We start from the raw sequence: 13,969 nt of genomic DNA on the forward strand, positions 1-13,969 counted from the left end.
CCTATCTCCTCTTTCTCTCTCTATCTCAATTGCTCTAAGAGTTTCCAAAGTCATGGGTAATGACCACTATGACTCCATCCTCCAAAGTCAGCTCCTACCTGTCACCTGGGACCCTGGGATGCTGAGCTCTTGCTTGTGATTTAATAACTAGACCCAGTGGAGCAGCCCAGGTGCTGTATCTCATACCCTTACTGATTGCCAAGGGAACATTTAATCTGTTGACTTTATTCAGTTATGCTAGTCTGGCAAACGTACCTGGAGCTGTAAATTATTCAGATGTTTAATTTATTTGGTGTAGAAGGAGCTCTCTTATACCTTAGTTATCTAATAGCAGAAGATGAAAAACCACTTTGTTTGCAAATCATAAAAACTTTAACAGATTGTGCCTTAAAGAGTAAAACAGACTTCCTTGACCTTAAAGGTGTAACGGGGTCTAAACGAGCACTGTTAACACATTATCCCCTAAGATAAAAATTATGACATAAATCTGTTTAGGTTAGAAGTGAAATGTGAAACAAAGGCCTTCCATTGGCTAATAACAGACAGCTAGTCTGAAGCGAACACAAATCTAGACTATAAATGAGGGGTCAGGGGTGGCAAAGAAGGGGCCTTTGTCAGAGTGCCCTTCTTTCCCAGTACAATATACTTCCCAACGACCCAGGGAGGGAGGGATGTGATAGGACCTAAACCCAATTAGTATACAAAATGACTACCTAATAGTGAAACATGCCATTGTTTTTTTTATTCTTTGGCCTCACACTCAGGACAATATCATTAAAACAGAAATTCAGTACATATTTAATTAAAATAGAAACAACAAAAATAAATGATCTCACGGAACAAGTCTGTCACACATCAGAGGGTAGGAGCCCCTACCCTCCAACTGTTTTCGTTCATGCTCCTGATGAAGAAGGGTTGATCCGAAGCAAAAAGAAGCATAATCTCTAGTCAACACAAAAATATAAACAACAGGAGTACAAAAATTCTTTGTAAAAGTTTTCTTTTACAATTGCCTTGCTTTAAAGGTCCTTCTGGAATCAGGTGACATCTTTGGGTTTTTATTTCTCATCACCCAAATACATCAAAATTTTTTGTTTAGCAGTGGGAGAACGCAGGCTTTTAGCTAAGTTCTGCAGTCCAGCTGCCTAGGTTTAAATTCTTGACTTTTCTTAGACCGGGACACATCAGTGCTCAATAAATGTTAAATTATTGCTGCTAATCATTTCCTACATACTTTGGACTCATTTCTTTATAATAAAGAATGTTCTGAAGTAGTCATTATTTCCATGCTACTAAAGAGGAAATTTACTCCTAGATCCAGCGTGGAAATAAGCAGAGTCCCAGTTCGAACTCAGGTCAGTAAGTCTCTGTGGCAGGTCTGGATCCCCAGAAAGGGCTCTAAGAGATCTTGGGACAGGAAATTTAGGGAGGAGCTCAGAGGCGACACCTGTGGGTCCACAGGAGAAGCTTCACTCATCCGCCCATGCTCTGGGAGCTCGGGTCCCTCAGAGGTGGACCCCACTGGGACAGAGGGTTGGCCATTAACCAGCCTCTCCATGGAATCTGCAGTCCTTAGATGTAGGCTGCCCTGGAAGTGGGGTGGCTTTGGGCAAAGCAGCTGTCTCCTGAAGAACTGCCAGCTGCCAAGGCAGCTGGGAGCATGAGGGCTTCAGTCTCGAGGGGGGATCTGGGTAGTGTACCACAGGGAGTCCACACCTCCCTGCAGTTTAGGAAGCTGTTCGAGGTCCTCTCATGGACCATGGCAGTTGCGATCACTTCTTCTTGTGCCCAGAATGTCTCAGATCCCTTTCGTGTTGGGGAGTCAAGGCAGCACATGGACAGACTGTCTCTGTGAACTACAGAGGGTGCTTGGGGACTTGAAACGGGCACAGCAGCTGCTAACCAGCACCAAAACCAAGTAAATCACTGATAGGCCCTGGCTGCCATGGTTTACATAACTGGCTTTAAGGCAGATCACTTAAAGATGCTTAAGCAGCCCAAAATTTAAAAACCCAATCCCTCTAGCCAGCACTTTTTATGGTGTTTATGTCCTAATCCCTAGGCTAGAACCACAGAATTTTAAAATCAGGAGGGGCCTGAGAGATCCACCTCCATAATTTGGGTTGGGGTGCAGGGGAGTGAGTTTGTCAAGGTCATACAGTAAGTTAATAGTTACACACAATGGGATTGGGACCATAAGCATGAAAACTGATATCTCAAGTAGAGTCTAGCTGTTTGCCAACTGCAAAGAAATTGTAAAAACAAATTCTTGGCTGAAAACTTGAAAGGATAGGTTTGGAATGTTATCTTAATGCACATTACAATCTTGAAGTTTCTTGCCATATCCTAGATAAAGTACTGTGTTTATATTTTATTCATTTCCATGCAAAATGGCTTCTAAAACTAAATGCCAAGAATTCTCACTAACATTGTTTGGTTCACATTTCTTTGACTATATTTTGCTTCTTTTCTGGCAACACAGTATTTTATGATTAAAAGATTCCTCTCCTCCTAGCCCTATAGTTTTTCTCCATGTAATTGAAACAATTCCGCAAATACTGTATGGCGTTGGAAATGTTTAAAGAACCTATTTCAGATCTGAGAGTAAAGTCTTATCTTTAAAATTACTTTCACAGAATGTATCAGACACACAGAGCTGTCAGATTTAAACTGTACCACCAATTTTATGTTAACTTATTATCTAAAGTGCAATTCTCTGGCACATGGATATATTCAGAACCATGAAGAGTAGTACTTAGGCCCCCCCCGCCAGAAAAAGGCTTTTAATTTTTCATTATCTTCTCTCTATACTACCTGGCTGGAGTTAGACATTTAAAAATCCCATATGATTGTTCAGCTCTTCAGAGATGTTAACCCTTAACTTCCCATCAGAAAACCTTCTGGACAATATCTGAAGAATAGTGGCAGTTTCATATTAGAGTTCAGAGTGGAGATTTAGAATCCATACTGCATTCGGTCAAAGCCCAGCTTCACCAACTGTATGACTTTGGGCAAATTATTGAACTTCCGTAAAATGGGAATAGTATTAGTACTTGGCCCTTGTGGTTGTCATAAGGAATTAGTGAGATAATACACATGAAATGCTTAGAACAGTGTCTCTACACAATAGTGCTGAGTGGATGCCATATTACTAGAATTTGATTTTTAAACTACAGAGGATTGAACTTTTACAAAGACAATGAAAGATGAGAGTTTAAAATTACAGATGAGGGGCACCTGGGTGGCTCAGTGGATGAACATCTGCCTTTAGCTCAGGTCATGATCCCTTGGTCTTGGGATCGAGTCCCACGTTGGGTTCCCCCCGGGGAGTTTTCTTCTCCCTCTGCCTATGTCTCTGCCTGTCTTTCTATGTCTCTGGATACATGGATACAATCTTTAAAAATATCTATATTATGCTTCTTCCATTTTCTCTATCCTCTCCTTCCAAAACTCCAATTAAATATGTATGAAAACTTTCCATTTTAACTTCGATATCTTTAACCTTCTCCTTCATACTTTCCATTTCCCTTTTTCCCATGCCACATTCTGGATATTTTCTGGAGATAGTACCCCATTCCCCAATCACCTCTTTAGATATTTAACGTGTTCATTAGATGTTTACTTCTAACCATATTATTTTCACTTCTAGGGGTTCTTCTACTATTCTTTTTTCAAATCTACCTGGTCATCCCTGAGGGGCTTTAGTTGCCTGCTTGTCTTTAATATTTCACCTGTTATTTCTTTAAATTCTTCATATGTACTGATTCTGCATTAGAAAGTCACCAAAATGCAATGGTGGAGAGTGCAGACCCTACATCCAAACTGTAGCATTACTACTTAAGAAAAGTTCACCTGGGACAATTTAATCTCTGTACCTCAGCTTTTTCATTATAAAATGGGAATGATAATAATACTTGCTTCCTAGAATTGTTATGAGAATTAAATAAGTTAAAATTTGAAAAAAAAGGGGAACCCTGGGTGGCTCAGTGGATAAGTGCCTGCCTTCGGCCCAGGGTGTGATCCTGGAGTCCCGGGATCAAGTTCCAGGTCAGGTTCCCTGCATGGAGCCTGTTTCTCCCTCTGCCTCTCTCTCTCTCTCTCTCTCTCTCTTTCTGTATCTCTCATGAATAAATGAATAAAATCTTAAAAAAAAACAGTTTTTAAAAAATTTAAAAAATTTTTGAAAAAAAAATCCTTGCCGTGACACCTATCACTTAATCCTAGCACTTAATCATTGCTATCGTTTTGTTAAGTTAAAAATATATATTCTATACCTGAGAATTCCAATATTCAAAATTCTTCGGTTCTAAGCTGGATATTTGTTTTTCTGCTGCTGGCCCTCCCCCACTCCCCCCAATGGCCTTCCTCCTTCTGTGCTTGGTCATCTTGGATTTGAACTCAAATGTGAATCTGAATGGCCTTCCTACCCTGAGGATTTGTATCTGCTTCTGGCTGGTGGCAGAGGGAAAATAGCAACCTGAGATCTTCTACCCCCTGTGGAGGGTCCTAGTCTTGTGCATCACTTGCCATCAGGGAAATACAAATCAAAACCACAATGAGATACCACCTCACACCAGTGAGAATGGGGAAAATTAACAAGGCAGGAAACAACAAATGTTGGAGAGGATGTGGAGAAAAGGGAATCCTCTTACACTGTTGGTGGGAATGGGAACTGGTGCAGCCACTCTGGAAAACTGTGTGGAGGTTCCTCAAAGAGTTAAAAATAGACCTGCCCTACGACCCAGCAATTGCACTGTTGGGGATTTACCCCAAAGATTCAGATGCAATAAAATGCCGGGACACCTGCACCCCGATGTTTCTAGCAGCAATGTCCACAATAGCCAGACTGTGGAAGGAGCCTCGGTGTCCATCGAAAGATGAGTGGATAAAGAAGATGTGGTTTATGTATACAATGGAATATTACTCAGCCATTAGAAATGACAAATACCCACCATTTGCTTCAACGTGGATGGAACTGGAGGGTATTATGCTGAGTGAAATAAGTCAATTGGAGAAGGACAAACAGTGTATGTTCTCATTCATTTGGGGAATATAAATAATAGTGAAAGGGAATATAAAGGAAGGGAGAAGAAATGTGTGGGAAATATCAGGAAGGGAGACAGAACATAAAGACTCCTAACTCGGGGAAATGAACTAGGGGTGGTGGAAGGGGAGGAGGGCGGGGGGTGGGGTGAATGGGTGACGGGCACTGAGGGGGGCACTTGACGGGATGAGCACTGGGTGTTATTCTGTATGTTGGTAAATTGAACACCAATAAAAAATTAATTTATTAAAAAAAAAAAAGAAGTCTCAGATTCTTGGCTTCCTTACCTTCTGAGGCTTCAGAGCTCCTTACAGTGCTACGCTGGCCCTCAGGATAACCCAATTCTCTTTTTTTTTTTTTTTCCTAATGCTCTTGACTCCCAGTTCTAGTTTCAACTCACTTTTTTTTTTTTAAGATTTTATTTATTTATTCACTAGAGAGAGAGAGAGATTGGCAGAGACACAGGCAGAGGGAGAAGCAGGCCTCCATGCAGGGAGCCCAACGTGGGACTCATGGGACTCGATCCCTGGTCTCCAGGATCACGCCCTGGGCTGAAGGCGGCGCTAAACCGCTGAGCCACCCAGGCTGCCCTCAACCCACTTTTTGAGAGAAGAGCTTGTCCTTAGACAATTTCCTTACTACTGATGAGTCCAGCAACACATTTTAAAAAATGATTTTGCTCTTTTGTAATTGTAAGGCCAGAGTATCTGGTTTTCCACATTGCCTGAAGCTCTTGCTTAGCATCCATCAGAATTAGCTCTTGCTTAGCATCCATCAGAATTAGCCACCTTATGCTGCAGCAACAAACAACCCCCGGACATCTGTGGCTTAGAAAAACAAAGGTTTATTTCCCATTTAGTCTACATGGTCATCTCAGGTCAGCAGAGCCTCTGCTTTGTGTCATACTTACACAGGGATTCGGGCTGATGGGGTTTTGACCATTTGAACATCATCAGAACCTGTGATAGAGGAGAGAAAACATGGTCAGGCACACTGGGGCTGTTCATGACTTCCATCTAGAAGTTTCACAGGTCATTTCCACTCACATGTAATTGACCAAAGCAAGTCATAGGGCCACACATAACTCCAAGGAAGTGTTTGGGAAGGGGAACGGGAAGTATCAGTGGACATCACTAATGATTACTACATGCTTCTTTTCACCTAAAATTATATTCTTTTTAAAAAATATTTTTATTTTATTTATTTATTTGAGAGAGAGAGAGAGAGGAAGAGAGCATGCATGCATGTGCACGTGCAGAGTGTGTGAGAACACAAGGCAGGAGGGGCAGAAGGAGAGGGAGAAGCAGGCTCCCTGCTAAGCAGGCTCCATCTGAGGGTCCTGGGATCATGATCTGAGCCGAAGACAGACGCTTAACTAACTGAGCCACTAGGTGCCACATAAAATTATAAATATTCTTATGTTCTTATATAGACTTGGTAAGTATGTTTAAGAACTTTATTATGAAAATTTTAAACATATAAAAAATGTAAACAACAACAGCATATAATATAGACCCATAACTACAATTTTGAATGTTTATATAATACTCCAGATGGGAGGATTCAAACACATTTTATCATGAAATATCTCAAACATACTAAATATAAAATGTTGAGTGCTTTTTTTTACTATAAAAGTAATATACGCTTATCATTTAAAAATTTTAAATATAAAAAAATTAAGAAGAATGAGCAGAATTTTAATAGATGTGAATTCCAAGTGGAAGAGAAAGTACCAGCAAAGAGTGTAACGTATAAAAGTATTTGCAGAAAAGCAGTAGGTTTAGTTAAATGATAACCCATTCCGTTAAATGGAGGGCTCAGAATGTCAGGCTGGAGCTTCATTCAGAAGGGAATCAAGAGCTACTGAAAAAATTTCAGTAGAAAAACAGCATAAGTTCAATCCAGCCTTTATTGGGTACCTACTAGCAATCAGGTACCGTTAGGCGCTGGGATATAAAAATGAACAAAATAGGGCAGCCCGGGTGGCTCAGCAGTTTAGCGCCCTCTTGGCCCAGGGTGTGATCCCGGGGTCCTGGGATCGAGTCCCATGTGGGGCTCCCTGCGTGGAGCCTGCTTCTCCCTCTGCCTATGTCTCTGCCTCTCTCTCTCTGTGAATAAATAAAGTCTCTCATGAATAAATAAAGAAAATCTAAAAAAAAAATGAACAAAATGTATGTCCTTCCCATCTAGTAATACGATTGGAAACATAATCAGGAAGATTGAGCTAGACTAGACCATCATAGGAGTCACCAGACACCTATGTGAAGAAACCAACTTTGAAGCTACTGTCATGGTTCAGGTAAGAGCTCAGGAGGGCTAGAATGAGGGCACTGGTGGTGGGGATGGAAAAGAAGGAGTGGATTGAGAGATCTTATGGAGATTGCACCTGGAGAATATTCTAATTACCCAGACAGGAGAAGTAAGGTAAAAGAAAGAGGGGGGGGGGGCGGGGAGAAAGAAAGACCCAGAGGTCATTTGAATCATTTGAAGATTATAAACACAAAGGACATGGAGAAAGACACCATTAATAAAACTAGAGACACAAAGGGTGCCTTGATGGCCTAGTTGGTTAAGGGTCTGACTCTTGATTTTGGCTCTGGTCATGATTTCAGGGTCGTGAAATGGAGCCCCATGTTGGGCTCCAAGCTGCCTGCTTGGGATTTTCCCTCTCCCTCTGCACCCCACCCCCTCACTTGTGTTCTGTGTAAACACCAGGAATGGGGCTTGGTTCAGGGGAAAAGATGATGACTTTGGTTGTACACATATTGAATTTGAGATTCCATGAGTTTATCCTGATGGAGGTAGCCAGCAGGAAGTTGGATTTATGAAAACGGAATCCATGGGGGGGGGGGGTGGAGTAAACAGCAGTCATGGTTTATATCATTTGCAGAAGATGAAATTGCTAAGGAAGAGCGCTGCAAAGCACCCCTTCCAACACGTGCTTTTTAAATTGCTGGATAATCATGTGAAAAATCATACGATTATATCCTTAAAAGAGAGTGAAGCCCAAAACTATTCCTCCATCCAAAAATCCCATCCTGTCACAATGAATGAAATTCCATCCTTACAGATCCATTCTCTTGTGTCTTGGGAACATTTTAGTCTTCAGTGTCCCCAGTTACAATGCAGATATCCCTCAAATAATCCTTGGGCCTAGGGATGCCTGGGTGGCTCAGTGGTTGAATGTCTGCCTTTGGCTCAGGTCCCGGATCCCGGAGTCCCTACATCAGGCTCCCTGCATGGAGCCTGCTTCTCCCTCTGCCTGTGTCTCTGCCTCTCTCTGTGCCTTTTATGAATAAATAAATAAAATCTTAAAAAATAATAATAATCCTTGAGCCTTGATGGGAAAATACCTTAGCTAGTGTGTGTTTATCAGGAACTTTCCCAGCTAGCTGACAGTAGGCATTGGGTTGAAGTGGTGTGGAGGTTAGTCCTGCAGGGCAGCAGGAAGAGGCAGCAGGACTCTGAGTACAAAGTGATCTGGTAACAGAACCACCTTCCAGAGTCCGCTGAGGCCCAGCTGCCAGACACGTGCTGGTGGACACACACACACACACACACACACACACACACACACATACTTATGCACATGTGTTGACCAAATGCATATAGTAGGAATGTGGTATAAAGTTCAGCATGGACAAGTCAGCCTTGAAATTTGATTTGACAGTTACAATGTTTATATGTCAGGTTGCTTGACTAAAATACTACATTGGCTCCCTTTCCCTTCATTCAAGCAGGCTTCCAGGCTTTGCATGCTTTGCCTGGAAAATTTGGTTAGAGCTAAAAATTGGATGCAGCCTCTCGGGGTAAAAGTTTTGCACCTTGGGACTTAGTGCCACCGAACACTTAAAAAAATGGTTAGGATGGGAGTTCACACAAATTCTATGTGAACTTTACCACAATTTTTTAAAACTTCATTGAACTAAATACGCAATGATTGTTTTCTGAGTAGTTCTGATGTATGTATGTTATAATAAGAAATAAGCATGACGTTTATGATTTTATTTTATTTTTTACGTTTATGATTTTTAAAAAAGTTTTGCGCCTTGAGGGACCATGAAGGTGGTCTGGAGAGGGAGGGCCCAGGGACTGCACCTTTGAACCGATGAGTCTAGGAGAAGAGGTCCCCTTCAGGAAGGAGTGCAGAGTCATCTAGATGGGAATCTTTTCCCCGCTTCCTGGTGGTGCCAACTTAGGCAGCATTTAGTGGGGAGCAGCTGCAAGAGCTCCTAGGGAGGCCCCATCCCAGCCTCGCCAGTGAGTCCCTCCCGGGCCCCAGGTGAGGAACAGAGTGCTGCTAAGCCTGGAACAGAGGGCAAGAATTTAACCTCTTTTGTACATCACTATTCATCAGCTCCTAGAGCCAGGCTTGGCACATGGTAGGTGTTCAACAAATAGTTGTTGAACAAAGGAATAATGATGAGAAGGCGGGGCCTTGGTGTTGCAGAAGACCTCTGGACTTCACACAAGTCCATGGATTGAAAAGAGGGACGTGGATAGTTACCTTTCTCACAAGCCTGGCAGGATAGGGACTTGGAGTCAGAATGAGGTGGATCTAAGGAAAATGATAGTGTTGTATAATACATCTGGTAGGCAACTTTTAAAAAACTGACTATTGCTCTGCATCCTCTACCATATGTTATGTGACATATTATGTTTGCAAATAAATTATGCTTGTAACTACATAAGGGTAGATGTTTATGTACTAGTGGATAAAGAATTTCAACATTAGCACAAGCAGTGTCATAGCTATAATCCTCAGAGTGGAGGTACGAAAGCTTTCCCCACTTGGGACCTTTAGAGAACCAGACACCCTGCCCATGGGCAGCCTTGGGTAGGAGTCAAGTTTAGGATAAACCAGTAGGGCCCTCCACCTGTCTCATCCAGGCCTTGAGGCTGGAGAGAAGTCAGATATGCAGCGGAAAGTGTTGGAAGGTGAATACAGGGGACCTGGACTCCACTCCTAGCTCTGTCACCTCATGGCCTCAGGTTAGTCCTTAAGCTTCTCTTGCCAAACAAGTGTCAGGTTTGATGGTCCTGAAGACACGACTGGAGTAGTCTGCACACACTTAATGTAACCATCCCAATGTCTATGGACTGTGTCATCTGACTGGTCTGGTATCTATGATACGGTGGTTAAATATTTTCAATGTTGGGACACCTGGGTGGCTCAGCAGTTGAGCGTCTTTGGCTCAGGGTGTGAACGCGGGAATCTGGGATCGAGTCCCATGCCAGGCTACCCACGAGGAGCCTGCTTCTCCCTCTGCCTATGTCTCTGCCTCTATCTCTCTCTCTCATGAATAAATAAAATCTTTAAAAATATATATATTTTCAATGTCATCCTCACAGTCAGATCCCTTCCATGTGAAGGAGAAGTCTCTTGCAGGTCTGTGGAAGACAGGTAATTTGGCTTTCTAGAAGCAGAAGAGTCACAGGCGCTCATCCAAAGCATCAACTTATCTGATTATAAATATTACTCCTGATGACTCCAGGAGCAGTTGTCATGAGCCATATAAAACAGACTGCTTATCCTGGCTCTGTGCTCCAATTTTCCATTTCCCACCATCCTCTAAAACTTTTCTCCTTCTACTGTAAAGTAATATGTTCCTTGGCTTCAAAACATCAGTGGGACACCTTCCCACTGATGTAGAAAATAAAAGAAGGCCTGAACCCAGAGCACCTGAGGTTCTCCCATGGTGCCTCACTCTTCCTTTTAGGAAGAAAACAAAACACAAAGAGAAGTTGCTAAGGTAAGTAAGACATTGCCTGGCGTCCAGGGAGCAGTCTATGTTCTCTCATTGCTCTATGCCTTGGCCTCTACTTGGAAAATCCTCTCGATACCCTTTCTCTGCATGAGCTTCTAACCACCCCTCAATGCCCGAACCTATAATTACTTTACTTCCATAACATTTGTTTATTCCTTCCTCCACTGTACTAAAACTTACCATTTTGTGATAGAAGTATTATTGGGAAGCCTACTTCCCAACTAGAACTCTTTAAGGGCAGAAATTGGGTTTTGTTCTCTATGTCCCATTGCCCACCACAACGCCTGGGGTGGAGAAGTCAGATGGACAAGAAATGTCACTCATGTCCTAACTAACACTAAGCCCACTGCCTCCCCACCTCCACCCCTCCATAGCTAAGTGTCACCCTTGATCTGGACAAATCAGATTTACAGAATTCTGAACTTAAGAGTCCTAAGGGCTAGGAGTCAGAGAGTATGGCCACTGGAACCTCCAAAATCCAACCCTGAGACAAGAACTTTGGTGCAGGAAGTTTATTTGAGAGGTCATTCAAGGAAGTACAAGTGCAGGTGGGGAAAGTGAGGCAGAATGGGAGAAAATCCAGTATAAGGTATATTAAAGAGCAGGTTATCACCATGGGAAACTCTGATTTAATCCCTTGAAACGCCCTGAGAAAACATGCGGGACACACCTCAGACTCGTCCCACTGGAGAACTAGAAGGTCGGGTGATTTACGCGGTGGCTCCCTACATCCACTGTTTGGGGGTTCACATTCCTGCAGCCCAGCAAGCTTTCTGGTAGAACAACAACAGCAACAAAAACTCTTTGAGAAGCAGAGATATGGATACTTGAGGCAAGAGTTGCCAGTCCATGGAGAACGTCTACCACTACTGCAGGGTAGTAGTAGGTAGATCAAGAGGTGCATGCTTTTCCAACGGAGTCAGCAGGCTCCTCTACACTCACATTTTTATCTTGGAAAATATCTCCAAAAATAACTCCAAGATGGGCCAGAGAATGTGGGCAGGACATTAGCGACACCTGCTACAATCCCCCAAAGCCAGAGCAAGTGATGGAGCACTGGGAACCTGGAGCCTTACAGAGGTGGCAGATCTGCAGAGGGGAGAATGTGGTAGGGAAGCAGGAGAAGCAGAGGGCCTGGCCGTCACCCCTCTCGATCGATCAGCAACCTGAAGAGACCCACCTGGCACAGCCCCCATAGAGATGTGATGCAGGCTCTGCACACCAGCCATCGCTCTTCCAGTCTCTCTTCCATAATTTTTTCCAGCTCTTGTTCATGCATCTGTTGGTCAATCCTGAGCTTCACTGACCTGTCACAAAGACCTACTAAATCAACACTCCCACCGATATCCCTATTTACCTGCTGAGCTGGACTCTCTGCTTCTTTATCCAATGCCTTGGAGGATCTACACTCTGGAAAACCTGTATTCTAACATCTAACACAACACTCTCTTTTATATCTTTGCAGTAGGTCCAGTGTTATGACCTATACATTTTGGTCAGCCAGTCTGGGTCAAATTTGTTTGCCAGACCACAAAAGTGAAGGCTGAAAGGGAGGTTAGGGCAGAAAAAAACAATATACATCACAGGATACGTTTAACTTTGATAGCTAAGTAGAGCTCAGCTTAGTGGCTGAAAGCAGCCACAGTAGTATACATAAATGCTCACTGGCCGAGGAGAGTCAACATAGTTTCTCTGCTCTAGATCTCATGGGCTGAGAGCTCTGATGACACTCAGAAACTGAGGAGAGACTATATACACTCATCACATTTAAAAAAAAAAGTTTTGTTTACTTAAGTAGAACCCAATGTGGGCTCAATCTCATGACCCCGAGATCAAGAGGTGCATGCTTTTCCAACTGAGTCAGCAGGCTCCTCTACACTCACATTTTTATCTTGGAAAATATCTCAAAGAAAAACAGGGCTGTAATGATTTGATATCGAGAGGGGTAATACTAAATATTAGAAGTATTCCTTGATGTTTAATTCTAAGGAGTTCCACTCTATCAACAGTAAATCCCTTTTACTTAAATTAGTCTGAGAGGCTTTCGGTTACTTTGCCATTAGACAATCCTGAGCCAAGATCATGCCACCTGTATTAGGGTTTTCCAGAGAAACAGAACCAATAAGAGAAAGAGGGAGAGAGAGAGATACAGAGACAGAGACAGAGATTTTAAGGACTTAGTTTACATGATCCCAGAGAATATCAAGTCCAAAATCTGCAGGGGTAGTCCATTGGTGGGAGGCCCAGGGAAGAGGTGTAGTTTGAATCCAAAGGCGTCCTTCTGGTAAAATTCTCTCTCTCCCTCAGGGGAAGTCAGTCTTCTTTCTATAAGGTCTTCAACTGATTGGATGAGGCCCACCCATATTATGGAGGATAATCTACTTTACTCAAAGTCGACTGAATAAAAAAATCTAAGCAAGGTCTATTGACTTTGAGTAAATCTCAACTAACTCTCAACTAAAAATAAATCCTTTGTAGAAATTTCTGGAGAATATCGGGATACAATTAGCCACATTGAGACAGAAAATTAACCATCACACTCCCATCTCTGATCCTCAACAGTAGCTGCCCTGAGGACCATGTTGCAAATGATTCTGAAGCCACTTCAGACTCCACAGGAAAGAACACCCACATGAACTGGTAATGTCTGCTGTGAGTGCAGATGGGAGGAGAGGCCGCCTGTGTCACATATTCACTGTTCCTGCAACAGAAGTTTAGTTCATGTTTACTGAATGAATGAACAAATGACAAATCCTGTCCATTTTGTCACTAAACGTAGGACTTGTCTCAATTCAAGCTGTCTTCAAATTGCATTGTTTGGTATTAACCAGGCAGGCCAAGCAAATTCTCACATATGCCTGCAAACATGGGCAGGAGCACTTTATCAGCAACATCCCCAAACTGGAAATAACCCTGATGGCCATCAGCAATACATGGAAGAGTTCAGTAAATAAGAAATATTGTGTCATAACGATTATGCCATGATAAATATGAACTATAGCTCCGTATAACATGGATGACTCTTACAGACATAATGGGGCAAAAGAAGCCAGGTACAAAGAAACAGGGCATGAATTCCATTTATATAAAGTTCTAAGATACAAAACTAAACTATTCTATATAGATGCACACTGAGGTGTTGAAGAATTATATG

The 13,969-nt window shown here is 42.6% G+C and overlaps 1 long non-coding RNA gene across 2 annotated transcripts in view; it reads right to left on the reverse strand.

Annotated features, from left to right (window-relative positions):
- The window catches only part of LOC121472242, a 94,735-nt gene that overhangs the window by 42,210 nt on the left and 38,556 nt on the right, over window positions 1-13,969 (reverse strand). For both annotated transcript variants that reach the window (XR_005982826.1, XR_005982825.1), the window contains exon 3: window positions 5,955-6,003. This is a non-coding gene — a long non-coding RNA (uncharacterized LOC121472242). The remainder of the gene's footprint in view (window positions 1-5,954; window positions 6,004-13,969) is intronic.

Source organism: Vulpes lagopus, chromosome 11 (genome assembly GCF_018345385.1).
Source record: "Vulpes lagopus strain Blue_001 chromosome 11, ASM1834538v1, whole genome shotgun sequence".
Taxonomy (NCBI): domain Eukaryota; kingdom Metazoa; phylum Chordata; class Mammalia; order Carnivora; family Canidae; genus Vulpes; species Vulpes lagopus.